The following is a 25,449-nucleotide window of genomic DNA, read 5'->3' as shown; positions in this document are numbered from 1 at the left end:
TTTTTTTTCACTGTAATAGAAGATCAGTTAGTTGTCTGCAAGCATCTGGGTGTCAAGCCTACTTCAGCGTGTGCTCTGCAGACCTGTGCCAGCGTGCTTTGACAGTTGCCAATCATATCTGGTGTCTCTTTAGCGTACTTTTACAAAGAAAAAAGGTTTCCAGTGTAAGCTAATAGCAGACAGTCAGTGTCCTTCAAGCGGCTCTGTCAGGCCTTCCTTCAGCGTGTGCCCTGCACAACCCTGCCAGCGTACTTTGACAGTTGCCACTCATATCTTGTGTCTCTATAGCGTGCTTTTACAACCAAAATTTTGTTTCCACTGTAATAGAAGAGCAGTTGCCTGCCTGCCAGCTTCTGTGTAAGGTTCACATTGGATACTGTGCCTACTTGCCCAGTGCCACCACTCATATCTGTTTTAACAATTGGTTAAGCTTTACATTTAAAATAAATCATTTTTTTTCACTGTAATAGAAGAGCAGTTAGTTGTCTGCAAGCGTCTGGGTGTCAGGCCTACTTCAGCGTGTGCTCTGCAGACCTGTGCCAGCGTGCTTTGACAGTTGCCAATCATATCTGGTGTCTCTTTAGCGTGCTTTTACAAAGAAAAAAGGTTTCCAGTGTAAGCTAATAGCAGACAGTCAGTGTCCTTCAAGCGGCTCTGTCAGGCCTTCCTTCAGCGTGTGCCCTGCACAACCCTGCCAGCGTGCTTTGACAGTTGCCACTCATATCTTGTGTCTCTATAGCGTGCTTTTACAACCAAAATTTTGTTTCCACTGTAATAGAAGAGCAGTTGCCTGCCTGCCAGCTTCTGTGTGAGGTTCTCATTGGATACTGTGCCTACTTTCCCAGTGCCACCACTCATATCTGTTTTAACAATTGGTTAAGCTTTAGATTTTAAAGAAATAATTTTTTTTCACTGTAATAGAAGATCAGTTAGTTGTCTGCAAGCATCTGGGTGTCAAGCCTACTTCAGCGTGTGCTCTGCAGACCTGTGCCAGCGTGCTTTGACAGTTGCCAATCATATCTGGTGTCTCTTTAGCGTACTTTTACAAAGAAAAAAGGTTTCCAGTGTAAGCTAATAGCAGACAGTCAGTGTCCTTCAAGCGGCTCTGTCAGGCCTTCCTTCAGCGTGTGCCCTGCACAACCCTGCCAGCGTACTTTGACAGTTGCCACTCATATCTTGTGTCTCTATAGCGTGCTTTTACAACCAAAATTTTGTTTCCACTGTAATAGAAGAGCAGTTGCCTGCCTGCCAGCTTCTGTGTAAGGTTCACATTGGATACTGTGCCTACTTGCCCAGTGCCACCACTCATATCTGTTTTAACAATTGGTTAAGCTTTACATTTAAAATAAATCATTTTTTTTCACTGTAATAGAAGAGCAGTTAGTTGTCTGCAAGCATCTGGGTGTCAGGCCTACTTCAGCGTTTGCTCTGCAGACCTGTGCCAGTGTGCTTTGACAGTTGCCAATCATATCTGGTGTCTCTTTAGCGTGCTTTTACAAAGAAAAAAGGTTTCCAGTGTAAGCTAATAGCAGACAGTCAGTGTCCTTCAAGCGTCTCTGTCAGGCCTTCCTTCAGCGTGTGCCCTGCACAACCCTGCCAGCGTGCTTTGACAGTTGCCACTCATATCTTGTGTCTCTATAGCGTGCTTTTACAACCAAAATTTTGTTTCCACTGTAATAGAAGAGCAGTTGCCTGCCTGCCAGCTTCTGTGTGAGGTTCACATTGGATACTGTGCCCACTAGCCCAGTGCCACCACTCATATCTGTTTTAACAATTGGTTAAGCTTTAGATTTAAAATAAATAAATTTTTTCCACTGTCATAGAAGAGCAGTTGCCTGCCTGCCAGCTTCTGTGTGAGGTTCACATTGGATACTGTGCCTACTTGCCCAGTGCCACCACTCATATCTGTTTTAACAATTGGTTAAGCTTTAGATTTAAAATAAATAATTTTTTTTTCACTGTAATAGAAGATCAGTTAGTTGTCTGCAAGCGTCTGGGTGTCAGGCCTACTTCAGCGTGTGCTCTGTAGACCTGTACCAGCGTGCTTTGACAGTTGCCAATCACATTTGGTGTCTCTATAGCGTGCTTTTAAAACCAAAATTAGTTTTTCACTGTTATAGATTGAATAGCAGTTACTTGTCTTCAAGCGGGTGTCTCAGGCCTACAGTGTGTGCTCTGCAGAACTGTTCCAGTGCACATTGCCAATCATATCTGGTGTCTCTATAGCGCGCTTTTAAAACCAAAATTTTTTTTCACTGTTATAGATTGAATAGCAGTTACTTGTCTTCAAGCGGGTGTCTCAGGCCTACAGTGTGTGCTCTGCAGAACTGTTTCAGTGCACATTGCCAATCATATCTGGTGTCTCTATAGGGTGCTTTTAAAAATTTTCAAAATTTGTTTTTCACTGTTATAGATTGAATAGCAGTTACTTGTCTTCAAGCGGCTCTGTCAGTCCTTCCTTCAGCGTGTGCTCTGCAGAACTGTTCCAGTGCACATTGCCAATCATATCTGGTCTCACAATAGCTTGCACGCATAGTACCACTAATCCCCCAAAAAATGACAGGCAGAGGCAGGCCACCCCGCAGGGGCCATCGTGGTCGTGGTGCTGTGATTCCCTTTTGCCCTAGAAATGAGTGATGCGCAACCATTATTGCTAGAGGATGTAGACAACAGGGATATGTCTCAGGCAGGCAGCATTAAACACATGGAGGTACGGTGTGATGATGATGATGTTGTACCCTCTGCTGCTTCCTTTTCTGAGTTGTCAGATACAAGCGAAGCGGTTGATGATGACGATGCGTCCATGGATGTCACGTGGGTGCCCGCTCGGCAAGAAGAAGAACAGGGCAAAAGTTCAGATGGGGAGACAGAGAGGAGGAGGAGGAGACGAGTTGGAAGCAGGGGGGGGGGTCGTCGCAAGGAGCTAGTGGCACAGTCAGACAGCATGCATCGGCACCCGGGGTCAGCCCGACAGCACGCCAATCAACGCATGCTGTGTCCACCACCAGAATGCCGTCATTGCAGAGCTCAGCAGTGTGGCATTTTTTTTGTGTGTCTGCCTCTGACAACAGCGATGCCATTTGCAACCTGTGCCAAAGGAAACTGAGTCGTGGGAGGTCCAACACCCACCTAGGTACAACTGCTTTGCGTAGGCACATGATCTCACATCACAAACGCCTATGGGATCAACACATGAGTACAAGCAGCACGCCTACTCTAAGCCGCCATCCTCCTCCTGGTCCAGCATCTTCAGCCACGTCAACCACTGCTGTCCTTCTTGCCCCCTCTCAACCATCCGCCACTCCGTCTCCCGCCTTGAGCAGTTCCCGCTCATCTGCCCACAGTCATGTGTTTCTGTCAAGGACATGTTTGAGCGTAAGAAGCCAATGTCACCAAGTCACCCCCTTGCCCAGCGTCTGACAGCTGGCTTGTCCGAACTATTAGCCCGCCAGCTTTTACCATACAATCTGGTTGAGTCTGAGGCGTTCAAAAAATTTGTAGCTATTTGGACACCGCAGTGGAAGGTACCCGGCCGGAATTTCTTTTCACAAAAGGCAATCCCCAACTTGTACTCGATTGTGCAAAAGGAAGTCATGGCATGTCTGGCACACAGTGTTGGGGCAAGGGTCCATCTGACCACTGATACCTGGTCTGCAAAGCATGGTCAGGGCAGGTATATCACCTACACTGCGCATTGGGTAAACCTGCTGACGGCTGACAAGCAAGGAATGCGTGGCATTGCAGAGGAGTTGGTGACACCGCCACGAATTGCAGGCAGTCCTGCTGCCACCTCCTCTACTCCTCCTACTCCATCCTCTTCCATAACCTCCTCGGCTGAGTCCTCTTGTGCCGCTGCTTCTTGCTCCACATCAACGGCACCCCCCCAGCTCCCCAGGTACTATTCCACATCCCGGATACGACAGTGTCACGCCGTCTTGGGTTTGACTTGCTTGAAAGCAGAGAGTCACACCGGACAAGCACTCCTGTCCGCCCTGAACGCACAGGTGGAAAAGTGGCTGACTCCGCAGCAACTGGATATCGGCAAAGTGGTGTGTGACAACGGAAAAAATTTGATAGCGGCATTGAAGTTGGGCAAGTTGACACATGTGCCGTGCATGGCACATGTGTGTAATCTGATCGTACAATGCTTTGTGCATAAGTACACAGGCTTACAGGACGTCCTGAAGCAGGCCAGGAAGGTGTGTGGCCATTTCAGGCGTTCCTACACGGCCATGGCTCACTTTGCCGATATCCAGCGGCGAAACAACATGCCAGTGAGGCGCTTGATTTGCGACAGCCCTACACGTTGGAATTCAACACTCCTAATGTTCGACCGCCTGCTCCAACAAAAAAAAGCTGTTAATGAATATTTGTATGACCGGGGTGCTAGGACAGCCTCTGGGGAGCTGGGAATTTTTTTGCCACGTTACTGGACGCTCATGCGCAATGCCTGTAGGCTCATGCGTCCTTTTGAGGAGGTGACAAACCTAGTCAGTCGCAGTTGTGTGTGTGCGTGTGTATGGCTGTCTGCCTGTGTGTGTGTGTGTGTGTGACAGGGTGAAGATTTCTTGCATATGGGTGTGACAGGGTGAAGATTTCTTGCACAGGGCGCCCAAAGGCCTAAGGCTGGCCCTTTGCATGGGTCAGTGGCTCTGCACCAGACTTCCCTCCAATTGATCAAAGTTAAAGGATTTCAAGTGGACTGATTACAATTACAGGGCCTCTAAAGAGTCCTGTATTGTTATTTGTCGTCACTACTTTCCCGCGTCGGGAGTGGGTCATTTGCGCCCCTGCTGCCTTCCTTGCATGTGGTAGCTGTTTGTCAGGGATTTGTCAATCCATATCTGCCAAGTGACCCTGACAGGGTGAAGATTTCTTGCACATGGGTGTGACAGGGTGAAGATTTCTTGCACAGGGCGCCCAAAGGCCTAAGGCTGGCCCTGCGCATGGGTCAGTGGCTCTGCACCAGACTTCCCTCCAATTGATCAAAGTTAAAGGATTTCAAGTGGACTGATTACAATTACAGGGCCTCTAAAGAGTCCTGTATTGTTATTTGTCATCACTACCTTCCCGCGTCGGGAGTGGGTCATTTGCGCCCCTGCTGCCTTCCTTGCATGTGGTAGCTGTTTGTCAGGGATTTGTCAATCCATATCTGCCAAGTGACCCTATGTAGGGGTAACAGTCCCTATTCTGCTCTGTGTCAGTGTGTATCATGGTCTCTGTGGACAGGGAACAGTCTCTATTCTGCTCTGTGTCAGTGTGTATCAGGGGTTTTGAGGACAGGTGTCAATCCATATCTGCCAAGTGACCCTATGTATATCTGCTGTCAGTACACAGGAAAAGTTTAAATATTTCTTGTTCTACGTTCTCTGCAACTCCACGCACCGACTCATCCAATACGTGAAGATCTGGGGTTTCTCTGACTCTCCTCAGTAGTGTATCAAACAGAGTCTGCACTGTGGTAACACGGACATCTTCAGGACATAACTCAACTATTTGCAGATAGGCAGTCTGCAGCTTCTCTTTTTCACCTGTTCTCTTCTTTCTCTTATGCGTATTCTTGTCTATATGCAGGTGGTCTCTTGCCTTTCTTTTAACCAATTCGTTCCTTCCATATGGTTTCAAAAGATCTCTGGCATCATTACTTTCAACGCAAATAACGTCATCATAGTTAGTCTCCTCATTATTCACCGGGAAGAGAGTGTTTGCACTGACTACCCACAGCATGCTCTTGCCATTGTCTACTCCACCTTCAACGACAGGGTGCAAGTCCCAAGGAGAAGGATCATTCACTTTATTATCTGTCTTTATTTCACAAGTAGTGCCTGGAACATCCTCATGGGTCACAAGATGTAAATCTGGACTAATGTCAACCCCAGGGTCTGGAAAATCATCAATTTGAATTTTTTCGAATAATCCCAGTAAGCTGCCACATTCTTCCTCCTCTGATGGTATTAAAGTTTGCAGAGATTCACTATGGGGTGGTGTCAAGCATTTTGGAGAACAATTAAGCATCTCCATCCCAATACGTTTCAGATGTCCTATCAGCTCTTCCACCCTATGCGATACTATGGGCAGGCTACCCGTGACGTCATTACTCACGGCCCTATTTCACGCGGACACTCTGTGTCAGTGTGTATCATGGTGTCTGTGGGCAGGGAACAGTCTCTATTCTGCTCTGTGTCAGTGTGTATCATGGTCTCTGTGGACAGGGAACAGTCTCTATTCTGCTCTGTGTCAGTGTGTATCAGGGGTTTTGAGGACAGGTGTCAATCCATATCTGCCAAGTGACCCTATGTAGGGGGAACAGTCCCTATTCTGCTCTGTGTCAGTGTGTATCATGGTCTCTGTGGACGGTGAACAGTCTCTATTCTGCTCTGTGTCAGTGTGTATCATGGTCTCTGTGGACAGGGAACAGTCTCTATTCTGCTCTGTGTCAGTGTGTATCAGGGATCATTAGGATAGGTGTCAATCCATGTCTGCCAAGTGACCCTATGTAGGGGGAACAGTCCCTATTCTGCTCTGTGTCAGTGTGTATCAGGGGTTTTGAGGACAGGTGTCAATCCATATCTGCCAAGTGACCCTATGTAGGGGGAACAGTCCCTATTCTGCTCTGTGTCAGTGTGTATCAGGGGTTTTGAGGACAGGTGTCAATCCATATCTGCCAAGTGACCCTATGTAGGAGGAACAGTCCCTATTCTGCTCTGTGTCAGTGTGTATCAGGGGTTTTGAGGACAGGTGTCAATCCATATCTGCCAAGTGACCCTATGTAGGGGGAACAGTCTCTATTCTGCTCTGTGTCAGTGTGTATCAGGGCTGGGCTTTGAGGACAGGTGTCAATGTTAGGTGATTTCTGCCCTTTATGGATTAAAAGCAGACTCTGCATCAACTGTGCAATTTTCCATGGGAGTTTTGCCATGGATCCCCCTCTGGCATGCCACAGTCCAGGTGTTAGTCCCCTTGAAACAACTTTTCCATCACTATTGTGGCCAGAAAGAGTCCCTGTTGGTTTTAAAATTCGCCTGCCCATTGAAGTCAATGGCGGTTCGCGCGGTTCGCCGGTTCGCGAACATTTGCGGAAGTTCGCGTTCGCCGTTCGCGAACCGAAAATTTCGGGTTCGCGACAACACTACACCTCATCAATGAAGCATGGTGGTGGTAGTGCCATGGCGTGGGCATGAATGGCTGCCAATGGAACTGGTTCTCTTGTATTTATTGATGATGTGACTGCTGACAAAAGCAGCAGGATGAATTCTGAAGTGTTTCTGGCAATATTATCTGCTCATATTCAGCCAAATGCTTCAGAACACATTGGACGGAGCTTCACAGTGCAGATGGACAATGACCCAACGCATACTGCAAAAGCAACCAAAGAGTTTTTTAAGGGAAATAAGTGGAATTTTATTCAATGGCCAAGTCAATCACCTGACCTGAATCCGATTGAGCATGCATTTCACTTGATGAAGAAAAACTGAAGGTAAAATGCCCCAAGAACAAGCAGGAACTGAAGACAGTTGCAGTAGAGGCCTGGCAGAGCATCACCAGGGATGAAACCCAGCATCTGGGGATGTCTATGCGTTCCAGACTTCAGGCTGTAATTGACTGCAAAGGATTTGCAACCATGTATTAAAAAGTGAAAGTTTGATTTATGACTCTTAATCTGTCCCTTTACTTTTGGTCACTTTTAAGTGGGAGGCACATATACAAACTGTTGTAATTCCTACACCGTTCACCTGATTTTTATGTAAATACTCTCACATTAAAGCTGAAAGTCTGCAGTTCAAGCACATCTTGTTATTTCATTTCAATCCCATTGTGTTGGTGTATAGAGCCAAAAAGATTAGAATGGTGTCGATGTCCCAATATTTATGGACCTGACTGTACCTATATTTTTGTACACACACTCCCACCTACTATATACCTACATATATATCTACCTATTAAGATATATATGATGTCTTCTAAGGGGCCTAATACCATAAGCTAAAGGAGGCATACTGTGATGCTATATCTAGATGAGAAGCGTAATTGTATTAGTAGAATGAACATAGCCACTTCAACAGGTCTGTTCTGTTGAGTAGGATATCTGCCGGGTCAAAGGCAACCCCCTCCTCCACCACCTTCTGCGTTGCCTCGTGTATTTGTTCCCAGTACGGTTTTATGAGTGGGCATGCCCAGAAAATGTGAAGGAGAGTGCCCACCTCCGTCTCGCATCTCCAGCAGTGTTCAGGGGTCTCCGGTTGATATTTATGGATCTTCTGTGGTGTGTCGTACCACTGAGTAAGTATTTTGTAAGTTGATTTCCTGATATTTGGCACATCGTGAGCTGAGGGCCGTGCACAAGGCCATCTTGTCCCATTCGGGTGGAGTATATGAGGTGTGTAATGCCTCTTCCCAATGCGCCTGGTACTTCATAGGAGGGGCCGCATCCGCCTACTGCAGGAGTGTGTAGAGGACTGATATACTACGATGGAGGCCTTCCCCTTTCAAGAAAATTTCCTCAAAAGAGAGCAGAGGTCTTGTAAGCTGTAGTTGGTGGGCAACCGACTCTCGAAAGTGGTTTAGCTGGTGGTACCGGAATTGCTCTATTATAGTTGGTTTGCGGTCTTGTAAGAACTCCCGCAGCGGCATCAGAGTTTGGCCCCTACACAGCTCCGAGAGACGTATGTGTTGTCCCCTCCCCAGGAACTCCAGGGCCCTCACATCTTGTCCAACCGGAAATGCCGGGTTGCCTGTGACTGGGTACATTGGACCAGTCAGCGTTGTTAGGGAGAGCTGAAAGCGTGTCCGGTAGCAAACCTTCAGAGTCGCCCCAATAAAGGGTTGTTCACGTATCAATTTTTTGTCCGTGTCTTCCGGCAGCCACACCGCTCCTGGGATATCTCCCTTCAAAGCATCTCTCTCCAGCGTTGTCCAGATCCTCTGTGAGTCAGTTTCATGCCAGGCTACAATTCTCGCCAAGTGTGTGACTTTGTAATAACCGACAATGTCTGGTAGACTAAGTCCCCCTATCTCCTTTGGTCTCATCAGGTGTCCTAGTCGTATACGTGGTCTGCGCCCCTTCCATATGAATTTTGGAAGAGCCGAATTAAGGGATCGGAAAAAGGTGTGTGGGAGGTCGATCGGGATGGTCTGAAAAAGGTATAGGATTCGAGGGAGAACATTCATCTTGATGGAATTGATGCGTCCCGTCCACGAAAAATGTGGTGTAGTCCACGATTTCATATCCATGGAGAGGCGGGAGAGCAGGGGTTGGAAGTTCAGTTGGTACAGCTGGTGTAAGTTCTTAGGGACCCAGATTCCAAGGTATTTGATGCGGTCTGTGCACCAGCGAAAGGGGAAGTGTGTCTTTAGGTCGTCTAGATCTCGTGTCGGAACCGTGACATTAAGCACCTCTGACTTGTCCAGATTGAGTTTGAAATTGCTAATGTTTCCGTAAGTTTTGAATTCGGCTATAATGTTCGGGAGGGAGATTCACGGTTGCTCTATGTAGAACAAAAGGTCGTCTGCATAGGCCGAGACCTTATGCTCCACCCCCGCGAATCGTATTCCATGGATCGAAGGGTTGGATCGAAGTGCACATAGAAAAGGCTCCAGCGTGAGGACAAATAGTATGGGGGAGAGTGGGCATCCCTGCCGCGTCCCATTCGTAATTCGTACTGGTGTGGAGAGGCCCCCGTTCACACGCACTCTAGCCGTTGGTTCAGAGTAAAGAGCTCGGATCCACTTGCAGAAGGGTTCCCCAAAGCCCATCTTCTGCAGTGTGCTAAACATGTAATGCCATTCCACCCGGTCAAACACCTTTTCTGCGTCTGTTGAGAGTATGACCAGGGGACAACGCAAAGTGGTAGCTAAGTGCATAAGGTTGAAGAGCCTAATGGAGTTGTCCTTCGCTTCCCTTCCTGGTATGAACCCACTTTGATCTGGATGTATCAGAGATGGAAGGATTGTCTTCAAACGGGTCGCTAGTATCTTGGCTAGCAGTTTGCAGTCGGAGTTGAGTAAAGAAATCGGTCGATAGCTGGCGCATTGTTCAGGATCTTTGCCTTCTTTGGGTAGAATGGTGATATGAGCCATGAGCGATTCCTTTCCAAGTCTGCCGTCTTGTAAGAGCGAGTTTAATGAGGCAATCAGCGATGGTAGGAGGACGTCTCCAAATTTTTTGTAGTATTGCAGCGGGAGGCCATCCGGGCCAGGCGTCCTTCCCGTTTTGGAGGACTTAATTGCCCCGTGGAGCTCTTCTATGGTGATTTCCTGATCTAGAGTGGATGCCACGTCCAGTGAGATTGTCTTGTGGGTCGAGAGGTACGCCTCCATCTCCTCTAGCTGTCTGGCTGAGAGTGCCGGTTCTACAACTTCGGAGATATCATAAAGCTTTGTGTAGTAGGTGTGGAATAGTTCTGCCATTTCCGACGGATGTTCGGAGTGACGAGTGGGCCCTATGCGGAGTCTATGTATGTGGAACCTCTCTTGGCGTTTTTTGAGCATTTTCGCCAGAAGGCTCCCACACTTATTGGAATGTTCGTAAAATAATCGCCTGGATTTTTTGTAGCACGGAGAAGTGTTGTTGAGTGATGAGTGTCGTCAGGTCCTTCCTAAGCGCGAGGAGCTCGCGTAGTACTAAGTCGCTGAGGGTTAGTTTGTGACGTAGTTCCACGGTCACAATCCCGTCCCTATGGAGATGAGAACCCCTCGGATCACACTCTTGTGGGCCTCCCATATAATAGTCTGGCCAGTGTCTGGATGGGTGTTTTCCTTGAAGTAGTTAGTCAAGGTTTCTCGAACCGTGGTCCGGACTTCGTCGTCCATCAGTGGTGACTTGTTCAGGCGCCATGTTCGCTCCCTTGGTTTGAAAAGGGGGAAGGCCATCTGGAGGGACACCGGTGCGTGGTCAGACCATGTGATGTGTCCGATGGTCGAGTCTTGGAGTAAGGTCAAGTAAGTTTGGGGCAGAAAGAGGTAGTCTATTCTCGTGTACGAGATACTGATGTAATGTACATGAGTGAGATGTGAGGCCAGCTCGTGGATCCAAATAATCTATAAAACCTGAAAAATGAATGTAGTATAAGGAGTATGATGAGTAATGTTGTCCTTAAATGCTCAGTACTCCGTAACCTGTAATAACCATGTTATCAGTAATGCCTTTGATACGAATATCCTCTAACCCACATGGAAGAAGAAATAGATGCAAGTGAAAGCAGCAGTCCTAATAATGAACCTAAAGACATAATTAATTATGTGAGAAGTATGTGCATGGCCCTGCCCGGGACATCCTCGAGAGTAGAACAACAGACTTAAGATAAAACAGTAGTGCTAAGTGGGATACGAACAAGCTGGAAATAGGCGAAATACAGTAATATAGCCTAATCGTGCTCATAGCCGCGGGAATACAGAAAAACAAGCCGATGTATGCGAAAAGAGAGTGAAGCGTAGAGCCGACACAGGATGACGATGAGCGCCCGTGACTGAGGCGCGACAGGTGGCTTGACTCACTGTTTTTACGATTCAGTCAACGAAGTGCCTGGAGCAGGTACAGGAGTCCTGTCAAGGCTCTGGAGAGTTGTAAGACAGCAAAACAGATGACAGGGGCTGCAGGACCAGGTAAGCGTTCCCACGAGTTGAAGGTAAATAAAATGGCGATTTGCACAGACCGGAAGTCATGGTATGCAAATCGCCAGACTGAACAATAATGGGGAGCGGTCTGGCGTCCTTAAGAAGGGAAATCAAGTCCCACCCATAACTATAGGCCTAGCCTTTCACACATATATATATATATATATATATATATATATATATATATATATATATCTATATATATATATATATATATATATATATATATATATATATATATATATATATATATCTATATATACAGTGGGACCTCGGTTTACGAATTTAATGCTTTCGCTGAGGCGTTTCTCATTGCGAAAAATGTGTAAACTGAAACACGGTTTCCTATAGGAATGCATTGAAAACCAATTAATCCGTTCTGGAGGTCAGAAAAAAGTCAAAATGAGCTGGAATGGAAACCAACCCACAATGCAGAACACACAATAAAAGGCATGCAAACAACGAAGCTCCCTACCTTTCCACATCTTGAGAAATGCTCCAAAAAGTCCCAAAACTGCAAACAATTTCCAGATTGGCTCCAAAACTCAATGCAAAAGCCACTCCAACACCTCCACACTCAATGCCACGTGCTACCCACAGGCTCCAGCATGCAGGGAGTGGTGCTATAAACCTCCTAGGTGCAATCCATCCTGGGGAAAGTTGCTTTGTATTGCAAAATAAATTTGAAAACCGAGGCAAATATTTTCAATGGATTTTCATTTGTAAACCGAAAATTATGATAACCGTAGCGTTTGTAAAACGAGGTCCCACTATATATATATATATATATATATATATATATATACACAAAATAGTAAAGAATCCTTGCAGTCAGGCTATAATAGTGAAGTGTACTTGCCGGGTTTATATGTTTGTTGATCCTGATGAAATATGTTTGTTGATCCTGATGAAAGTCCTAAGAGAGGACTGAAACGTTGATCCTAGACATCATGTTTTAATTCTTGTTGAATAAAGAAGATTGTTAACCGAAGACCGTGAGTGCTACCATCACTACTTTTTGTTATATATATATATATATATATATATATATATATATATATATATATATATATATATATAAAAGAAACCAAGAGGGCTGCACTCACCTGAACATGCATACATTATAGGGTGCTGCTGGGGCCAAAATATACAAAATACAGAATCCAGCGCACTCGCTTATTAACTAGACAGTGATTTCAAATTTTAGAGATTGTAATAGTTTTATTTAAAAACACCTCACCTAGGCAAAAAATTATGGGGGTTTAGTTACATTATATGATCATTCATTGCAAAAGCCTGCCAACTACGTCAAAGTTCCCCATATTCGGCAGGTCCTATCCTAGTAGCAGCCTAATGCTTGCACTTATGAGATTAATCCACTTACTTGGAAAATACTTCCTTACTGGGACTCTCTGCAAGTCAAGGCTAAATAGGGTCCTGGAATGAGGCACCTGTAACAGGGAGGGGTGCAAATATATATATATTTTTGATTTCTGCAAATGCAACAAAAAGTAAATACAGGCTTGGATCCTTTTAGAGAACATCGGAGACTGCTATTGTCCCCTAAACTGTGCCTCAGACAGAACATACTTCACTGCCAGTTGTCAAGACTGCATTTCATGTCATCTCCTGTCAAAGTGACTTACAAGACTGATTGGAGAACTTTGTCAGGTCAGTAATGTTGTTTACATTTCTATTTCATTGTGGATTTGCAGAATACACATTAAACGATTTGTTGTTAGGGTTGAGATTTATTTTTTTGTGTTTTTATATAAAGTAAATAAATACGTATCTAAGTAAAATAATCTACAGTAATATGATGAGAAATTACGTTAAGTTATTTTAATTACATAGCGCAATAATCGTCTTAACCATATGTTTAGCGAACCGACCCATTTCTCTATTTGTATAAGGGGTCTTTTTAGAACGCAACTGGAAAATCAAATGTAATTTTTTTTATTTTTTTGGGGGGGGGGGGGATTTTAATAGCTCATATAGAAAATACATATGAATTATTGCTTCAGGTCTTTTTGGCCTTTTATGTGTGAGAAAAAATGAGCCAAATCTAGTACTTTGAACTTGAGTGTATTGTCCACACCCTCCTATCAATTACCATTTGATATTCAAGGCTGCTCTTCAGTGTGATTACACTATAAAATGTGGTAATATTAAACTTTCCATTTTAGTAACAGCTTGTGTTTTAAGGCATGAGGGAAAAAAATGATTTAATACTCAAAATAAAGTGTTCACTTTATTCCGAGTGCATTGCGAATTCAATGTAACTATAACTGTCACCTTTACCTAAACCTTTATTGGAATTTAACCAAGTGAGCTCAGTAACACCACTTTCTAAAACCAACCAGCAATGTTAGCATAGCAGAATTTTACACACTGTTCTAACTGTTAATGGAGACTTTTTAATATCATGCATTGTCTTCACTTCACAAGCAGTCCTCTGTATTATTAAAATTACTTTTTATCATTCATGTATAAATAACTGTACAAGACATCTCATAATACAACAAAAGGTATGAGACATGCAAGAGCAGGCCTCCTTCTTCTGCAGTTTGGAGGACAAGAAAAAGACTGAGGGTCACATGACAAGGGTGCCAATTTATGTTTTTATCCCCGTCCTGTTTGTTTTTTGGCCAAACAGCTGTGGAGCAAACCATTTGTACACGTATATGCTGTCAGGAAACACAATATTTTGAAATAAAGATAGTAACAATTGTAAATGTTATATTAAAGGGACACTATAGTTACCACAACAACTAAAGCTTATTGTAGTTGTTCTGATGAGTATAGTCAGTCTCGTCAGGCTTTTTGAGATAAATACTGTTTTTTCAGAGAAAAGACAGTGTTTACATTACAGACATTCAGTGTCTCCACCCTCTGCATGAAGATACTGAACTTTCCTCAAAGAGATGCATGGATTCAATGCAATTTTCTGAAGAGATGCTGATTGACAGTATGGTGTTTGACTCCGCACTGTCCCACCTCTGTGGCAATCTCTGCCAATCCAATGCTTTTATTTGTAATAAAAAGAGTATACTTTTTTTTTTAATCTATCTTGGATCCTCCTGATTGTTTTTAGAAGATTTTACTTTATTTAAGAGGATTCATGTAATATCCGCGCTTTGACTAGGGGCCCCCGTCATGGTGGGGCATGGGAATCCATCAGGATAGCGCACGGACCCAGGCAGGTCGTGGAGTAGCAGATGCCTGGGTGCCATTCTGAGGCGTGCATCGGGTCCGGCTGCTGGCATTGGGCTGGACACATCGGAGCCTGAGTTTGGTGCCCCCAGTAGTGTTGGTTACGCAGCTGGGGCGGCATCAGACGCCAGCGGTTCCTCTGGGGAGTACTCGGTGGCTCTGGGTGTAGATCTAGGCAAAGGTCAGCCCGAGAGCGGAGCAGGAGTACCTGTCACGGTTCTCGCCGCGACACCCAGTCTGCCAGACAAGGTCACCCCAGGAGTGCCCAGCAGGGGATCTGAACCCTGGACTTTGGCTTCGTGTATCTTGCTCTTTTGCCACTGTGCTATCCAGCCATTCATAGTATTGCCGTAATAGGTGTCCTTGCCTTGTTCCAGCACTGGGAGCTGAACTTACCCATGGATACTCTAGCACACCTGTATGCCATATTAATTGGCTGGATATAAAAGCCTGTCACACCCTGGGAGGAGTGTCAGTGCATTGACTCTGGTTCCCTTGTTTGGTTCCTGTTTCTCCGTACCTGCGTTCCAGTGTTTCCTGTCTAATCCCGGCTTCTGACCTTGGCTTTCCTCCTGGACTACTCTGATCTCTGGCTTCCCTGATTTTGGCTTCCCTTGACTACGCTTCTGCTAATCCCTACTGTACAGCGTCTTGGAGCACTTTTCCAGGAAAGCCCCCATGCACAGACTCAGAGGCCAGGTGGTGTCTTACCTGGTCACCCTGGTCTGTGTCTACTTTGCAAGGGTGAGCGTATAACTCTGCGAGCTGGACTTCCGATCAGGTAAGACTCATTACAGATGAACTGACCAATGGAGTCCGCAGAGTTATACAAATTACTCACCTCCCTGGCCGAGCAAGTCTCCAAACTGTCCCAGAATGTTATGGATTTGCAGAGACGTTCATTGGCATTTAAAGGAGCAACACTTCCGTTCCCGGAACATGTATACCCAGAACCGTATGTCATTATGCCTGACAGGTTCGACGGTTCCCGTTCTGCTTTTCTGATGTTCAAGACGGATTGTGAGCTACTATTTGCCCTGAAATCTAGAACCTACGCCACCGACTTTATCAAAGTTCGCTCCGCTATTAACCTTTGTACCGGGCGGATTAAGGCGTGGGCACACCAGAAGCTGCAGGAGAGAAGTACTGTCTTGGACTCCTGGGAGTTGTTTATGTCCGCAATGGATTATCAGTGTTTTACAGCAAGAAAAGCAACTTCCAAGCCTACTTCAGGTTCTCGCAGAACCCGATTGCCTAGAGAAGAGGAATTATTTAGTGAATACAAAAATCCCATCATGTTGCAGCATGAACACACTTTCAGGGACCCGCTTTGTAACCCTGTTTATACTCGAGCTAGCCGTGAAACTCCAGTCGACATGGAGGAACCCATGGATATTGGTTTCACCAGAACTAGATTGCCCCCTAAGGAAAAAGACCGCAGGAGAGCCCATGGTCTATGTCTATACTGTGGGAAAAGAGGGCATTTCATATCTCTTTGCCCGACTCGTCCACCTAGGTCAAGATCCCTTCTGTCTGGTGCCATATGGACTTACCCTGTCATCCCAGCAAGACAGCCTGGACACTGCCAGCCCTGTCCCCATTCTGTGACACAAAAGGGTACTCAGACTATGGCAAATGTCACAATCAGTAATCCTGATGAGTCTGCACCACCCCTAGAAGACTCTCCTGTACAAACTGGCACCATCACCACTTCCTCCCTGCCCAAAGGATAACTACCTGGTGATGCATCTAAGGAAAAAAGTACAGAGAGAATGACTCCTGGGATCAAGGTTCTTACCGCCTGCTCCAAGTCCATGAATGACCTTGGCCTCTCCCCTTTAGTACCCGAAACTGGTACCATAAAATCCCAGGACGTAAACGGATACCTTAATTATAAAGACTATCTTAGTGATACTGAGACCGAAGATGAGGAGTACCATTTCCAAGAAGAGCCTGTTCACGCCCGTAGGGCGTTCTTGACTGGAGGGTACTGTCACGGTTCTCGCCGCGACATCCAGTCTGCTAGACGAGGTCACCCCAGGAGTGCCCAGCAGGGGATTTGAACCCTGGCTTCGTGTATCTTGCTCTTTTGCCACTGTGCTATCCAGCCATTCATAGTATTGCCGTAATAGGTGTCCTTGCCTTGTTCCAGCACTGGGAGCTGAACTTACCCGTGGATACTCTAGCACACCTGTATGCCATATTAATTGGCTGGATATAAAAGCCTGTCACACCTTGGGAGGGGTGTCAGTTCATTGACTCTGGTTCCCTTGTTTGGTTCCTGTTTCTCCGTACCTGCGTTCCAGTGTTTCCTGTCTAATTCCGGCTTCTGACCTTGGCTTTCTTCCTGGACTACTCTGATCTCTGGCTTCCCTGATTTTGGCTTCCCTTGACTACGCGTCTGCTAATCCCTACTGTACAGCATCTTGGAGCACTTTTCCAGGAAAGCCCCTGTGCACAGACTCACAGGCCAGGTGGCGTCTTACCTGGTCACCCTGGTCTGTGTCTACTTTGCAAGGGTGAGCGTATAACTCTGCGAGCTGGACTCCCGATCAGGTAAGACTCATTACAGTACCAGGGGTAAGGCCAGTTGGGCCTCGAGGACTCATAACGGCTGTCAGGGCCAGTATCAGGGGCGGGACACCAGGAGGGGGTCACGGCGCGCCCAGGGACACAAGGGTAGGGAGAGCACGGTACAACCGGCCCAGGCATTCTTCTTCTTATTCCAGGTCTCACAGTGGATCACATTCTGGATATTCCTGGCATTGGGGAGATTCCCTGGTTGGCATGAGTAGAGCTGTGGAGCATTCCGGTTCAGTGGGACCTCAAGGAGCAGCCCGGAGGCCATTGCCGGCGGAGGGCTTGGTTGGTGAGTCAAACCCTACTGCATCTTCACTTGCTTTGTTACAATCCATTCAGCACCTAATTGAGGCTTGGGAAAAGGGGGGTAAACATAGGTCAGATGTGAGGCAGGTTTGGGCTCCGCGGGGTGTTGCAGTGGAGGGGTCATCTTTAGAGGTGGTGGTGGCGGATTCGGCAAGTGAGAGGGCGGGGTGCGTCCCGAATGCAGTGCGCCAGAACGCGTACATTTCATTTGCGGGTCCCCTGGGAGTGCATCAAAAAGCACATGAAGGAGATGATCTGGAAGGGTGAGTTTGTGGAAGTTTTCATGCTCCTTCCTTTTGAGGAATAGATTGCCCTTAAAGAGGAGGAGAAAAGGATGCCAAAAAGGAGGAGGAGGAGAAATGGAAGAGCTATTGTAAGATCCCTAAGTCGTTCGGGAACTGGCTACGGGCTTTTTGTATACTGGCCAGTGTGATTGGTGAGAAGTCTTTGGGGACTTGTTCCTCCTTGTTCTGCTACCTGGATGGGATCTGGGAAGCTTACCGTACATATGGGGGAATGGCATGGTGGAAATACGATGAGCAGTTCCGTCAGCGGTTGGCAGCTAATCCAGGGACGAGGTGGGATCAGATGGATCTCCCCCTGTGGATAAAGCTTATGATGGCTCAGAGGGCGTCCTCCTTTCAGCATGTGGCCAGCGCAGGGGGTCAGTCCCCCGTGTCAGCCTCTCATAAAAAAGGGTTTTGCTGGCTCTTTAATGGGGCGCTGCCTGGAAGTACACGTATGAGTGTTCTGGATGTGGGGGCTCCCACGGCCTGCACCGATGTTCTAGAAAAGGGAGGAGCGGTGCGCGGGGGGGGAGAAACTTCAGGGCCCACGGTGGCACCTGTTGACTCGGGGCCTAACGCCTGTGAGAATAGATGCGATGCTGCCGTGACTAAGCCTATACAGTAATAGGGTTCATGCGGATTTGTTGCGGTCTGGTTTTACGCATGGTTTTGTTATACCGTTTCGGGGAGTTTACTTCGCGCTTTCGTAACTTGAAGTCGGTGGGGGAATTTCCAGAGGTGGTTCAGGAAAAGCTTTTCAAAGAGGTTCAGTTGGGACGGATGGCGGGACCGTTTGAGGACCCCCCGGTGCCCAGCCTCTGGTTGTCTCCATTAGGAGTGGTCCCTAAGAAGGAAGCGGGGAAATACCGTCTCATCCATCATCTGTTGCACCTGAAAGGGGCTCTGTGAATGATGATCTTGCCAGGGAACTATGCTCAGTCTCATATGCATCATTCGACCAAGCAGTCTAGTTGGTTAAGAAGGCCAGGCGGAGGGCGCTGATGGCCAAGGTGGATATCGAAGCGGCATTCCGGCTGTTACCCGTGCACCAGGAGTGCCATCACCTGCTGGGGTGTTTCTTCGAGTGCCAGTACTTCTTGGATCTTTGCCTCTCGATGGGCTGTTCCATCTCGTGCTCGTACTTTGAGAAGTTCAGCACCTTCCTGGAATGGGTGGTTCGGAAGGAATCGGGGTATCGGTCAGTGGTGCACTACTTGGATGATTTTCTCTGTGTGGGCCCGTCTGATTCTCCGATGTGCCACTATCTGCTGCAGAAAATCGAATGGGTGACCAGCGTGTTCAGGGTACCGCTAGTGGCTGGCAAGACTGAAGGCTCAATGGAGTGTCTCAGTGTCCTAGGGATGGAAATCGACTCCCTGCCGGGGGACTGCCGTCCTCCCCATGACAAACTCCTGGGGCTGCGGGAGGCGGTGGCAGAAGTTCGTCAGTCTTGGAAAGTCAATTTGAAACAACTGCAGTCACTGATATGAAAACTAAACTTTGCATGTCGGGTGATCCCAATGGGGCGGATTTTCAGTCACAGTCTCTCACGAACGACGGCGGGGGTGCGGTCTCTGCACCATTTTATTCGGATCTCCAAGCCTATGCGGGCGCACCTTGATGTCTGGGGCACTTTCTTGGAGCACTTTAATGGGATGGAATTCTTTAGCAAGGCAGCGGTGTCGGGATTGGTCTTAGAGCTGTATGCCTCGGGCAGTGTATGTTTTGGAGCTTATTTCGGGCGACGGTGTGCTGAGTCTTGGCCGGTGGCCTGGGCGCGCAGCCCGCTGATGTGGAAATTAGCCTTCCTCGAGCTCTTCCCTCTGTTGGTCGCTCTATTCCTCTGGGGTGATCTCCTTAGGGATTGGAAGGTAGTGCTCTACAGGGACAACATGTCCGTGGTGCACGCAGTTAATAATCTATCGGCTCCTTCGGCCCCAGTGGTGTGCATCTTACAGCACTTTGTGTTGCTCTGAATGTCGCTTAACTTGGTGTTCTGCACACTCCATGTGCCAGGGTATTTGAATGTGGTGGCTAATGCTCTGTCTCGGTCACAGTGGTCCCGATTTGAGAAGGAGGCACTGGAGGTGATGGCAGATGGTCATGAATGCCCTGGGGAGATGTAGAGTCTCGGAACGGCTTGCTTGGGAGACTCATGAGGTCATCATTGGCCCGCTGCACATGGACAGCCCTTTGTAAGGTTTGGGATGCTTGGGGGCAGTCTATTGGAGGGTTGGACTTGGCGGTGGTCTGGGGTTTTGGGTTGGACGCGCTGCTCTGGTATGTCTTCCGACTCTTGGCCAAAGGTTTGTCCCCTGCGGTCATGGATCAGCAGATGTCTGCGCTCGCATTTTGGTTTAAGTTTCAGGGGTGGAAGTACTATACCAAAAACTTTATCGATTCGGTTGGACTTGGGGGATGAGCTGGTCAAGAAGATTGAACGGTGGGAATTCCGGTTCTACGTTCGATTTGAGAAACTGGTGTGAGCAGTAGCTCTAGGGGGTTTGCCGTGGTGGTAGCAATGGTTGACAATTTTCTTTTGCTTCCCTAGGTCAAGTGGCGTGAATCGTGGGCCATTCCTTTATTTTCTAGGCCAAGAGGAAAACTGCAGTTCATTTGCAGGGTCAGCAGCTGGGCTTTCCTGGTGTGGTCAGAGATAGTTTCCCAGCTTCCTTGGCGGCATGCACGGGATCTGGCAGCTGTGGGGCACTGTCAAGAGAAGGTTAACGGGTTGATAGCTAGTTTTATATGGAAACGTGGCAGGGTGGTAGTCAGGCATAGGGAACTGGAGGTCATGCTACCTGGCTATTTCAGAATGGATGGGGTGCATCTCTCGGATGTGTTTGTGACTAAGTGGCTACTAAAAATTACTGGACATACCCCATTTGCAATACCTTGGGTGGTCTTCTTTTGCAAATGGTATGCCATCATGGGGGTAATTCTCATTCTTGGGCTACCATACGGTCTCAAAGGCAACGCAAGCAATCTGGCAAATTTCAATGTGAAAAAAATTAAATGCAAGCCTTATATTTGACTCTCTAACTTTCCAAAACACCATAAAACTGTTATACTTGGGAGACTTCACTGAACACAAACATAAGTGTTTCAAAACAGTAAAACATATTACAACAATAATATCACCATTCATGTGTGAAAAATGCAAAAAACTTCACTTTTACTAAATATATCATCGTTGTAATACAAGTAACCATTTTGAAACACTAATATTTGTGTTCAGTAAAGTCTCCCAAGTAAAACAGTACCTCCCATGTACAGGTTTTAAGGTGTCTTGGAAAGATACAGGGTTAAATATAGTGCGTGCAAATTAAATTCTCTGCACATTCTGCCTGAGTTGTCAGGCACGACAATCAAATTCTAATTAATTAAATCACATAATTATGTTAAAAGATTACTTAAATATACATGTTGAATTTTAATATATATATATATATATATATATATGTATACATATATATGTATTTAAATTCTACGTGTATACTTATGTAGTTATTTATGTAATTATATATATTTATCTATATATAAATATTTGTAGTTATTTGTATTTTATATATAGATAGATATATATAGAATGTCATTCTAAGTATATTTTGTTACCAATATATATATATATATATAATATATATATATTAATATATATATATTAATAACAAAATACAGTTAGAATGAGATTACATATGTATATACAGTTTATTTTAATTTAAAAAATGTATTTTATTTATTTTATTATTTAATTTATTTATTATTGTAATTATACGTGTATATATAAATATAAAATATATAGACGTATCACATATATTATATATATATATATATATCTTGTATATATGTAACGTCATTCTAAGTGTATTTTAATACTAATATATGTACTTATATTAACATTAAAATACAATATGTATGACATATAATGTAACTACGCTGGATTTTAATTTTTACTATATTATATATATATATATATATATAATATATTTGTGTTAGGTGCTTATGATAGTACAGTGTGAAATACCATAGATAAATGTAGGATAATAAAAGAGCAAGTCGGTTGTGGTGTGCCGGAACCGACGATGAGGAAAAGAAACAGAAAGGAAATAATGTTAAAATGTGGAGTGGTGGGAGGGTCATTCAACTCTGACCTTGAATGGTAATGAGCAAGGTAAGGAGAGTGCCTTAAGTAGGCTAGAGGTAGCAAACCAGCCCCTCCCACAAATCCAGGCAAAAAAAGAAAGAAGAGGGCAAAATTGAAGTAAACACATTTATTTACAGACAACCAATACATTTACATTTTATCAACCAGACATGTTTTTAAAAGCATCCCTTAATTCTTGTACTGGGTTAGGTATGTACCGTGAGTAAGCGGATGACTTCCAGCGCCCCAGTGTTTTGATAACATGAGTTGGGATGTTTACACTGGAGGCTGTGGACGCGGCTCCTATACGAAAGGAGTGCCCTGAGTAGTTGGCTGCGTTGAGGCCCAGTTGTGTGAGGAAAGACCTGACGTAGGTCATGAAGGTTGTAGTCGTGAGTACTGAACCTTGCAGCTGTAGTAATGGTTGTGAGGGTAGTAAGTTATGATGCTGTATGTAGGCATCAAGAACCCTGACTGGACACCATCTGTTGTGCGTGGGATAGTACGGAATGTTTACGGGTATGTGCTGACTGGTTTTGGAGTGAGGTAAAGTCAGGATGTAATGATCCATATGTTTTGTCAAGTGGGAATAGAGGAGGAAAGGAGTAGTTTTGGTCGTGGAGGTTATAGTGAATTCTCTCGGTCTTAGAAATCCATAGAAAGCTATGTATATTGCTGTTTTGATGATGGAGTTTGTATTGGTGTCAAACGGTTTTAAGTCAAGCAGGTTAGATAATGCTTTAAAGATATGGTTATCTATGGGTAGCCTCTGGGCTGTATGTGTGGGTTCTGATTTCTGAATACCTCTGAGTATGGTCTTAATTTGGTGAGAGGCCATGAAACTGTTGTTATTTGGGTGTAAGATTAGCATGTGGTGTTGAATGCCAGTGAGATAGAGTTTGATGGTGTTATATGACATTTTAAGTTTAAGGTGGCAAAAGGAAGCAAACCCCAAAAAAGATGTCATAACAAATGGTTGCATGATGTTATGTTCCAGAAGGTATCTTTTGAATAGTGTGAAAGCTCTGTTGTATGTTTTGTGTGTATTGTTTGAAAGTGCCAATTGGGACAATGTCCTGCTTTGCTGCATGATGGTTTCTAGTCCAGAATGAGTTGTTGAAATGTTGGAGTGATGGTGGCCGTGGGCGCCGCTGACGGGAGTGCTTGATGAAACGCCTGAAATTTAAAGCGAGACAAATTGTCAGCAGCTGTGTTACATACACCTGGAACATGGAAACAACATAGGAAAAAATTATGACAAGCTGCCAACCAAGTGAGCTTCCTCAGAAATCTCATGATCGTAAGGGATTTGGAACGACCTTTGTTGATGATGTGACAGGTTGCCTGGTTATCTGAGTAGCAACGAACTGGCATGTTTGCCCATAAATGACCCCATGCTACGGCAGCTGCCACGATGGGATAGATCTCAAAAAGAGCTGAGGTAGTGGAAAAACCTTCCAAATCCTGAACTGCTGAAGGCCAGCTGCCCCAAAGCCATTCGTTCCCAAAAATTGCTGCAAAACCAGTGGTAGATGCCGCATCTGACCAAATGGTGGGAGATGAGTCAGTCAATTGAGGGAGGAACATACTTTTACCATTCCAAGTGGATAAAAATCTCTTCCACATGTTTAGATCTGCCGTAGCTTGGGTATCTAAGGAAAACCTGTGCGTGTCATGTAGGAAAAGTGGAAAAAGATGCAATAGTCGTGATATAAAGGAGCGGCCTTGAGGTAAGATGCGCATAGCAAAATTTAGTGATCCCAGCAGAGACTGTAGCTCTTTGCGGTTTCAAGTACCGAGCTGAAGGTAGCTGTTTATGTAAGTAAGAATATTCACTATCTTATTGTGTGGTAGGCTCGCTTGCATTGTGGCGGAGTCTAATTGGATACCCAGAAAAGTGATAACCGTGTCTGGCCCCTCTGTTTTCTTAGGGGAGATAGGTACACCTAGTTGCTCAAATAGCTTAGTGGTAGCTTTGAGACTAGTAGGAGGGGAAGTGTTCTCCTCGACCAGTAGGAAATCGTCCAGGTAATGTAATACCGTAGGGCATCTGGCTATGTTCAATAGTAACCAGCATAATGCTTCGGCAAATGTGTCAAAATAGCTGGGCTACTTTTGGACCCAAAGGTTAACCGGAAGAAAAAATATTAGTTCCTGGACCACTTGATGCCATGCAGGTGCCACAGTGTGGGGTGGATTGGTAGTAATTTAACCCCTTAAGGACCAAACTTCTGGAATAAAATGGAATCATGACATGTCACACATGTCATGTGTCCTTAAGGGGTTAAAGGCGTTGGTAATGTCGGTCTTACTGAGCCAGGCTCCAACCCCTGCTTGTATGATAGCGGTAATGGCGTGATCTATGGTGGTGTATTGCAGGGAGAATTCCTCAGAGGGGATGAGGAAATTAAGACTGGGGTTGGCCGATGAGTGGGGTGCCGATAAGTCAATGATGAGTCTCTGTTTTTGGGAAGATTTCCCTGTGACAATACCAATGGGGTTAGTGCGCCATTCTGTGAATGGGGGAGTTTTGAAAGGCCCCAATACGAAGCCTTCAGCCACTTCTTGAGCTATGAGGGTGTCAACCACTGCGGGGTTTTGTTGTGCGGATTGTAGATTAGGGCATTCCAGAGTTCTGACTGGTAAGTGTAGGATACCTGTATGGAAGCCTTCTGTTAAACCAGAGATAAGAAAGTCTATTAGGTGTCTAGATGGGTGCTGAGACATAAATCCAGTGAATACTGGCATATTAATGGACGTTAGGTAAGGCTTGGAATACATTTTATTTTGACACATGGTCTTTGCATGTGCCCTAAAACATTTTGAACAGACATGCAATAGTCTACATCCACTGTAATTACAAGACCCAACATTAAAATTATTACATATCTGGGACTTGCCCAGAAACTTGATTGGGCATCCCAGTTTGTCTCGTGACAACTTCTCTGGAACCCCAGAGGAACTAGCTCCTTGCGTGGAGGCATGTTCGTCCGCCGTGTTGGGACAAAAGTTTGTAGTATGGGCTGTGGAGGAGCAGTATGCACAAGCAGGTGTTCTTAGACCTGCAAAGTGTCTGCAAAAATGACGGTATCAATCCTTCCCCAGTTGGATCGTGTTCCGTACTGGGAGAAGGCTCCAGACACTTTTGCAGAAAAAGACCTATGGTAGTCATAGAAGGCTGAACCACCATATTTGTTGCCCAGGCCTTCCAGCTTGTGCATATAGAGATCAAACTCCTCTCTTCTGTTGGGATAGACCGCACAGATGACATCCCTGTAAATACCAAAAGCTAGTTCAAATTCAGGG

This window comes from Pelobates fuscus, chromosome 4, assembly GCF_036172605.1.
Source record: "Pelobates fuscus isolate aPelFus1 chromosome 4, aPelFus1.pri, whole genome shotgun sequence".
NCBI lineage: Eukaryota > Metazoa > Chordata > Amphibia > Anura > Pelobatidae > Pelobates > Pelobates fuscus.
The sequence above is the reverse complement of the archived record's forward strand: the minus strand, read 5'-3'. Positions refer to the sequence as shown.